Here is an 8,982-nt window from a genome sequence, read left to right as displayed (position 1 = left end):
ACAAAGGTAGATTAGACACAATTAAAAAAAATTAGAAGAATTATTTAGTAAATATTGTAAAACAAGGTTAATCAATAATCTTACAAGAACATCTTCTAGCATAAAAAAGTATTGGTTCTTCTAGAATTTCACTTTTAGATAAACTGAAAAAAATAAAAGAATAATTTTAGTAAATTGCCCACATATGAACTTGCACATTATTTACATGGCCTATATTATATAGTTTTTTATTTTGGCAAGGAACTGTTCTCAAATATATAAATAAGCTTAAAACAATCTAAAGATAATGATTACAAATTTAAAACTATATAAAACTGAAAACTCATTCATATCCAACTGAAGTTCATCCGAAGCACAACCCAGTAAAATTCCATCATACTCGATCCACCATTGACCCATTTGAGGCTCGACCAATTTGATGCCCAAGCCCACTAAACATGTGATCTGGAACCGGGCTGGATTCGAGATTTTCTAAAGAATCCGGCCCAATACCGACCTATTTTAAATGTGGTCTTGAGCCGAGCTGGGCCTAAGACCCTACGGAATCATCCAGGCTTAGGGTCGGGCCAGCCCGACCCAATTGGCAACTCTAGTAGTAGCAAGATTTGACAAAAATATTCCAGATTGAAGGGGGAAATTAAAGGCTGCTTAGAGCAACTCTAGCCACGCTTTAGTTTAGCGTTTTCCACTACATTGTCGTGCAAGCTTCTCTCCAACAACACTTCAATTTACGTTATAATCCCTTTGTCCTATTATTTTTGGGTACAAAAATGAAAGAGTGTGTAATTAGTAGATAAAGTGAGTTGATGGAGAGGTTATTTTAAGCATTACTTTAAAATACACTAATTACTTAATCATTTTAACTCAAAATTCACCTAAAATTAAATTTTCTACAAAATTTAAATTTAGGGGCATTTTCAAAACTACCCAACTTTGCAAACATGCCTACCAAATATACTCACTTTTGATATGATGTATATTCATCTCATTTATTTAATATTTGTTTGGTATGAAAAACTAAAATTGTCATGGGTGTGTCATAAATAGTACTCCCTCCGTCCCAAACGAAATGACCTATTTCTTTTCGGCACGTAAATTAAGAAATGTGTATAAAGTAGATAAAGTGAGTTTGTGAAAAATATTTAAATATTAAGTGTAGAGAGAGAGTGTATTGCCAAAAAAGGAAACATGACATTTCGTTTGGGGCAGCCCAAAAAGGAAAACAGGACATTTCGTTTGGGACGGAGGGAGTACAAATGATTGAGGCTTTGATTCTTATTTAAATTTGATTTGTACTTAGATTCTATAATTTGTTTGAATCGGCAGAGTAAGGAAGATTTATGCGTCAAAGAAATAATATGTGTATGCGAACATATGGAAACTAGTATAATGTGAGTTATTATTTAGTTGATGGAATATATTTGAAATGGTTCACACTTGTGCAAATTATTCATGAACTGCGTATTGCAAAAAAAAAAAATGTTGCGAAATAGGACTTGTGTAGGAAAAATGTGGAACGTACATTTAGAATTTTTCAAAGTCGATTTGCAATTGTTGCAAATTCGGTCCCTTATTAGAAAAATAAGCATTTAGAGCTTATAATGAAATAGTGCATTATTGTGCACAATATGAGAATTGAGAATGAACGAGACATGTTTGCATCAATTCAAGATGTGAGAGATCCCAACTCTAGATGTCGAAACGATGCCAAATGAAACAAGTCATTTTCAACGAATTTCGATATAATATTGTTGAATAGAATAAATCCAAAAAATTCGACTTTTTGAAACTGATCTCTATTTCAACGAAATTTCATCATGCCATTGAAGTATATCTATATATTGTGCGTTTAATTTTAAACACAAAAAATACATACTACTATTAAACAAAGATATATACTATAATATTGGCCATCAATATGCATAAAATAAAATTCTAAAACATATTTTTCGATCTGAATATTTCAACAAAATAAATTATATCCTACGTGGCGTCGTATAATCACTCTATTCTAATTTTTGCTCAATTCTCATTCATTCTTATTTTTTTAATTTTTAATCAATTTTCATATCCAAAAACTATTAAATATCTAAATATCATTATATATCTAAAAGCTATTGAATATCTAAAAAACATTATACTAATATTCCACTTATCAATAAAATTTTATTTATATCCATACACGAAAAATAGAAAATACATAAGTATTTGTAATTTTGAGGTTGTAATGATTATTGTAATATTATACTTTATGATATTCAACTTTGCAATTTCAGTTTAAAACGTACATGATACTTTAATATATATGACTTTGATGCTATTAATTCTATTTATGTTCCCTAAAACATAATCTTCGACCTCATGGGCAGACCAATTCAGGTTTGAACGTATATAATACTTAAAATGAGTTAAAATAAAAATTTAGAACTAATCTATACCTTTGATCAATAATACTTAATATATTTTAATTTGCCTCTAATACCTATTGTATATTAAGAATAAAAAACTACTATAGAATTTTAATTTGCCTCTAATACCTACTATATATTAGGAATAAAAAACTACTATAAAAAAACACTATAGATCCCTTAATAAATCGCAACAAAGTTGATCACAAAATGCAAAATTAGATAAGTATTCTTAATTATTAAATCTACAAAAAAAAAAAAAAAACCTCCGGAATAGGATTTAATCATATCCATTAAGATGGAAAAATAATTAATTTATACTATAATAAAATTCTAGAATGGTGATAAGTCCATCTGATTTCACAAAAAATTCTGTCAGCTAGGTTCCAGAGAAGGCAATTCCCTGTGAATTTTTGTTTTATTATGATATATAATAAGCAAGAGTTAGAGACAATTTCTTTCGAGCGTAAGATTATACATACTGAAACTTGTTTTCAGTCATGAACCACTGTACGTGGAAATCTCAAGAGTAACTAGAAAAATAGGTCTAAAGATTTTAGTATCAAATGAGAATGGTCATACGCATGACACAACAACTAACGCGTGTATGATAAAATTTTTGATAAATTAAAAGGTAATTGTAAATTTAAGTGTATTCAAACTTTGAAAGTTGAAGTCATAATTGATGTATTATTTAATTCATTTTATTTTAATGTTTTTCAGTAACTGAGTGCAGCCATATACATCTAATTTAAGTAAAATTCAAATAAATGTAGTAGACTAACGGGTTAAGGTGCAGATAGGCCCCTCAAGTGGAGGCCCTTAGAGCGTTTCAGTCCCCTTACTAACTGTGTGTGCAAATTGGCCCCCGAACTCAAAAAAACGGTGCAGATCGGCCCCTCTGACTTAACACCGTTATGGGCCGTTAGTCAAGGGGGCGATCTGCAACGTTTTTTCGGAGTTCAGGGGCTAATATGCACATTTTAACTTTTTAATTAATTCATCTCTCTCGCTTAAAACACTACAAGAAACTGGGCGATTAGCGACGGAATTTTCCGTCGCTAATCCCCAATTTTCCGTCGCTATTTTCAATCACCGACGGAAGGCCGACGGAGGCCGTCTGTCGCCGTAAAACCGGTCGCTAAACCGAATACCTGTCACAGCCCGCAATCCCTAAGGATGGTGTAACCGGGGTTATGACTCGGGAAGGGGATTAAGAAGCGGGGAAAGAAAGGGGCATTTACTTAACAATCAAACATTTTACGAAAAGAGACATTTATTATATAACACTAGGATCATAGATATCCTGTTTTGCTTTAGATTGAACATTTTCGTTTCTCTCCTCCTATCGCAGATATTAAAAAAAAAATATGTAATATGTGTCCGTCTTATAGTCTTACTAAGACAAGTTTGCTAACATTCTTGAGTCATTGCTTTCCTTTTGGCCTCCCACCAAAATCTGTAGATCTAGTCAACTGGAACGCAACACATGAAGTCGTTTTTTTTTTTTTTTTTTTTGTGCGGTACAAAAAATCAAAGGTTCTCTTCATCGTCTTAATCTAGAGTTTACCCTCAACTGGATTCTTGGTTTCATAGCTATAACAAGCTTTACTCGAGAAAAAGTTCATCCATCTTTCGTAATGGTTCATTTTTGTCCCCATCTCGTTTCTAGCTTCTCATCTACCAGACATTCTATTTTTCAAAGAAAGACGATCATCAATACATTCCTTTTCTCATATCACATGCGTAACACTTTTCCATGATTCCATCGTGAAATCAGCATAGACAAAATAACTCAAGTCCTTATTCTCAAACCTTACGGTTTGTACTATAAATTGTTAACAAAAGGAGTGGTCGATAATAATCAGAGGAGAAAAACTAATGTCAACTAATTTTAGACACAAACTGATGGACAGTTAACCAAGCTATAGTTTGGGTGACTTACTAAGTCAATATACTAACACTTCTTAGTCGTATACCTCAAAAGAATCTACTAGGGCAACTCAAAAGTTGTAAAAACTCAAATCTCAAATGATATCAGAATAAAGTGTTGTAGAAAATTTGTTCAAGAGACTCAAATAAATAACCAGAGGGTAGAAATGAGTAACTACCAGGTCGAACAAAATGACCTAGAGTGAGAACCCATCTGATTTTTAAACTGAAGTTGAAATACAGGGGTTTATAAACCCAAAAGACGTCTACTGAGATTTGGATCATGTGGACTGGCCAGGTCCAACATAATCACTTCCCAGTTACACGGGAAACATCGTCCCGAACTTAGAAAGCCGTGGACAACTATTCATAATAAAACTCAAGTTCGTAATGGCACTTAAAGCTCAAACTTAAGGTTCTAGTCCTATTGAACTAGACTCTTATTCCCCAAGGTCTACATACAGACAGTCGAACCATATTTTCTTATATAACTTGTAGTCCTAAAGACATGAGCAACAGTCCAAAGGCGTGTATACTGAGCTATAACAACTCTTATGTCGTCGTCAAAAGCTATACTAAAATCCTGATATGCCCGGGTAGTCTCTGCTGGGGTCAAACACGGAGCTCTCCTAACCATTGGAATAAGCCTGAACTTAACTATCTTTAATAGATAAGGGCAAGTCTGAGTCTTCTTATACGTAAGTAGACGCAAAACTCTTAAAGGTACACGGTTATGAACATACTACGCATAACAAAACATAAGTTTCATTAAGACAACTAAACTTATTTTAAGGTTTTCTATTCTAGTGGACTCGGATCCCATTTCCCATGTATGTCACAAATATATATATAACCCGCAGACAATCAATTCACGCCCTTTTTATAATCTATCGTGTAACATAAGTCGATTCGATGTTCCATCGTGGGTAAACATTCGAACGTAGAGACTTATGCTTAAACCCTTGATGCAACGTTTGCCTTGAATTCATCTTGTATCATCATTCCGTGCTTTTCCTTCAACGCGTACATGTCTTTTCATTCCTCTTTGTAGTTCAAAAGAACCATTGTTTTCTTGTGGAAGCTGAAATGCTCTAAGTTCTCTATCATTCTTCTAAATCATTACCTCAAGAATCTAGATTGTAGAGATATCCTACTAATCCAGCAGTCTATGTTCTTTTAGAATCGTGATCATGCAACTTATAGCAATCTATGTTTTCTGGGGAAAGCACGTGTCAATTCTCTATCATCCTTCTTATTATATCATCATAACTGTAATGATATGCCATGAAAGGCAAAACATTCAACATTTTAATGAAAGGCAAAACATTCAACATTTCATCATAGCATGCTCTTTACATAAACATCTTCATGAAACAGTTTAGAACAATAACATCTTTAAAACGTTGTAATTGCAGTTACCTTTTTCCTTGATTGAGCACGATGCAATGGAGTGTTGAGCGGTGTCGTATGAACCCATATAAGTATAGTGACTCGATCTAGGCTTTACTTTGAAAGGAACTTTTAGGGTCCAGAGCAAACGAACTGCTCTGATACCACTCTGTCACAGCCCGCAATCCCTAAGGATGGTGTAACCGGGGTTATGACTCGGGAAGGGGATTAAGAAGCGGGGAAAGAAAGGGGCATTTACTTAACAATCAAACATTTTACGAAAAGAGACATTTATTATATAACACTAGGATCATAACTGATCACTTGGGAAAATACAAGACGTTCGTTCGGAAAGACCCGTCGAAGTGGATTACCCAACAAAAGAGTATCATACTTAAAATAAAACATTAGCATAATCAGAGTATCTTGCAGCGGAAATACGTGTGAGTTATACATATGAAGATGTATACTCAAGGTTACATTATTATTTTATGTCAAAAGGTACATCCGCTCAACTCCACTCCATTCCATCACCCGCTCAACCTGCACATTAGGGAAAACAACATGCAGGGCTGAGTAAAAATACTCAGTGAACATATGCCGGAAATATAACATTTTATATCATTTATTGTACTGCCAACAGTAACACACAGGGTTTTACTTGAAAGACCTGTGCTTACTAAACATTTTCTTCATTTCATAAAGTTGGATGCGCATCCCATTTTCGGTCTATATGATCCATATCTGTTCCTTTTACACGCCGGGAAGGAGGCCTCCTTCCACGGACGCTAAGACCGGTCGCAAGCGACACACAGTCTCCATGAGTGTACACGTTAACCCTTACTAGCAAACCTTCGTCTAGCGTAGGGTCCGAATTCGATTTCCTTTATAGTTGGCGAACCAACACAGATAGGATACATACATAAAATATAAACATTTTTGGCAGACAATCATTTCATAAACATTTCCTTTCCTTTCATAAGAACCGTTCATCCATTAATCATTTCCATAAACATTTCATTTCATAATAATCATTCATCATTTGAAATATCACAGTTATATCATGTCATTCATTTTATTTCGTATAAGAGGCCTGTATGCAGGGAATCTCTATATACGTGTTTTAAGAAAGCCCACCTCATTCCGTTCCCACTAGGGGCGTAGAGTTACCTCCTTCTTTAGCTTTCACTTCCCGTCTGGACCTTTATTGACGAAGAGTCGATAAGTTCGAGAAGAAAGTCGTGTAAGAAAGGAAGATAGGTCTCTAAACTAAACTATCTCATTTTTAATGATTTTTAGGGTTCTAGCATCCATATTAATCTTATCTCGTCAAAACCTTAAACTCAAAACATTTATCACATAACTAACATTTAGGTTCGAAACTATTTATTCGAACATCAACATGCGCATTAATCATAACTCGTTCTACTCACGTCATCAAGTCAAATATTCCATCTTTTAACAACAAATTAAACAATATCACATAGACAAATTAAATCATCATAGATCATTCTTTCTCATACTTAAAATAATTTAATCATTTTCAAACAATCCATATTAATAAGTCATTTGAAAAGAATTAATTTAAATAAGAGTTTAACTCAAAATATTTTATTTTAAAGTCCATTTGTAAAAATACTTGAAATAAAAGAACTCCATTTAAATAATTAATTTAAAGGTCAATATATAATTAAATTAATCAAGCTCAATTTAAATTAATAATTAAGAGCTCAAATAATTTAAATAGATATAAGCCCAAATTAATTAGATAAATTAAGTCTATCATGTTTTTCTTTGAATAAGGCCCAAACAATTAAATTAAAATAGGCCCAAATCCTTTAATTAAAAGAAGCCCATCAGATTTTTTTGTAAAGGGCCGAGCCCAAACATTTAAATCGAAGCCCATCTGTTAATTAAATAAGGGCCCACACACTTATTAAAATCGGCCCAAGTCTCGGCCCAACAGCAAGCCCAACAATTAACTATGGCCCAAAGCCCATCCTTCATCCTTTAACCTATCTCCACACACACTATTTCACATTCAAACACACACACAAAGCTGCGCCTCACTTCTCTCTCTCGCCTCTGCCCTCTCCGCCGCGCCTCGCCGGGATGCTCGCCGGACGGAGGCCGGCGTCGGCCCCTCTCCTCTCTCCCTGAACTCATTCCCCCTCTCTTCTCCTCTATCTCTCTCGCCTCTATCGTTCATCTCTCTCTCTCAAGACTACCGGAACAAGGCGACAGACAGCCACCTTCCACGATGCGCCGCCGCCTGGTTCTCCTCTCCGGCCACACGGCCGCCATCTCCATCTCCATCTCCCTCTCTTCTATCTCTAACTACACGCCCTGTCTCTCTCCATCTCTTTCCTCGATCTGCCGGAACAGGGTACAGCAGACGCAACCACCGCGGTGCGCTGCCACCGCCTGCTTCATCTTTCCCAGCAGAACGGCCCGAGCCACCACCGCCGCCGATTCCGTCATCCAGCAGCCTAAGGTAGGTCCTAATTTCCCTTTTTCCAATTCTGATTTTTCTACCTTCCTCCACTTTTCAATTAAAAGCTTAAAACCTTTCCCTCTCTTCCTCTCTTTGGCAGATCGGAACCACGGCTCCGCCGCCTTCCGTCGACCATCGGCAGCCACCGCGGCTGCCGTCTCTCTCGGATCTCACACAATACAGGGGCTCACCCCAGATTTCATTCAAACACTTAGCATAGGGTTTTTGTGCAAAAACATATACTGCAAAGTCATACACTGTAAATATGAAATTATAAATATCATGTACTGTAATGCTTATAAAATCTGAAATTCTTTTCTTGCAATAAAACACTCAGTGTAGAAATTTCAGTTCATATGTACATATGTAAACTTGTTGTGAAACATCAAACAGGCGTGTATGAATTGGTAATTCCCTGTAAAAGTGAAATAGGGAAAACCTTGGATTGGTGGTGAATGTTGCTTGTCTCTGCAGATTTGGTATATCACATAAGTTAGAATTGTTGTGAAGAAGAATTGAATGGGATGAATTATCTTGCTCTATTACCTTGTAATTTGTTGGGGTGAAACTTGCTGCAGAGGTGGGAAAATTGTGAAGTGGTGGGGTTGGTTTAATAGAAGTAAAATTCTTTTTCAGCATGCGTATGACTGAAATAAATTCTTTTTCAGCATGCGTATGACTGAAATAAATTCTTCAGCATGCGCTATGACTAAAATAATTCTTCAGCATGCGTACGATTTATTCGAATTTAATCATTAA

Source organism: Salvia miltiorrhiza, chromosome 2 (genome assembly GCF_028751815.1).
Source record: "Salvia miltiorrhiza cultivar Shanhuang (shh) chromosome 2, IMPLAD_Smil_shh, whole genome shotgun sequence".
Lineage (NCBI taxonomy): Eukaryota > Viridiplantae > Streptophyta > Magnoliopsida > Lamiales > Lamiaceae > Salvia > Salvia miltiorrhiza.
The sequence above is the reverse complement of the archived record's forward strand: the minus strand, read 5'-3'. Positions refer to the sequence as shown.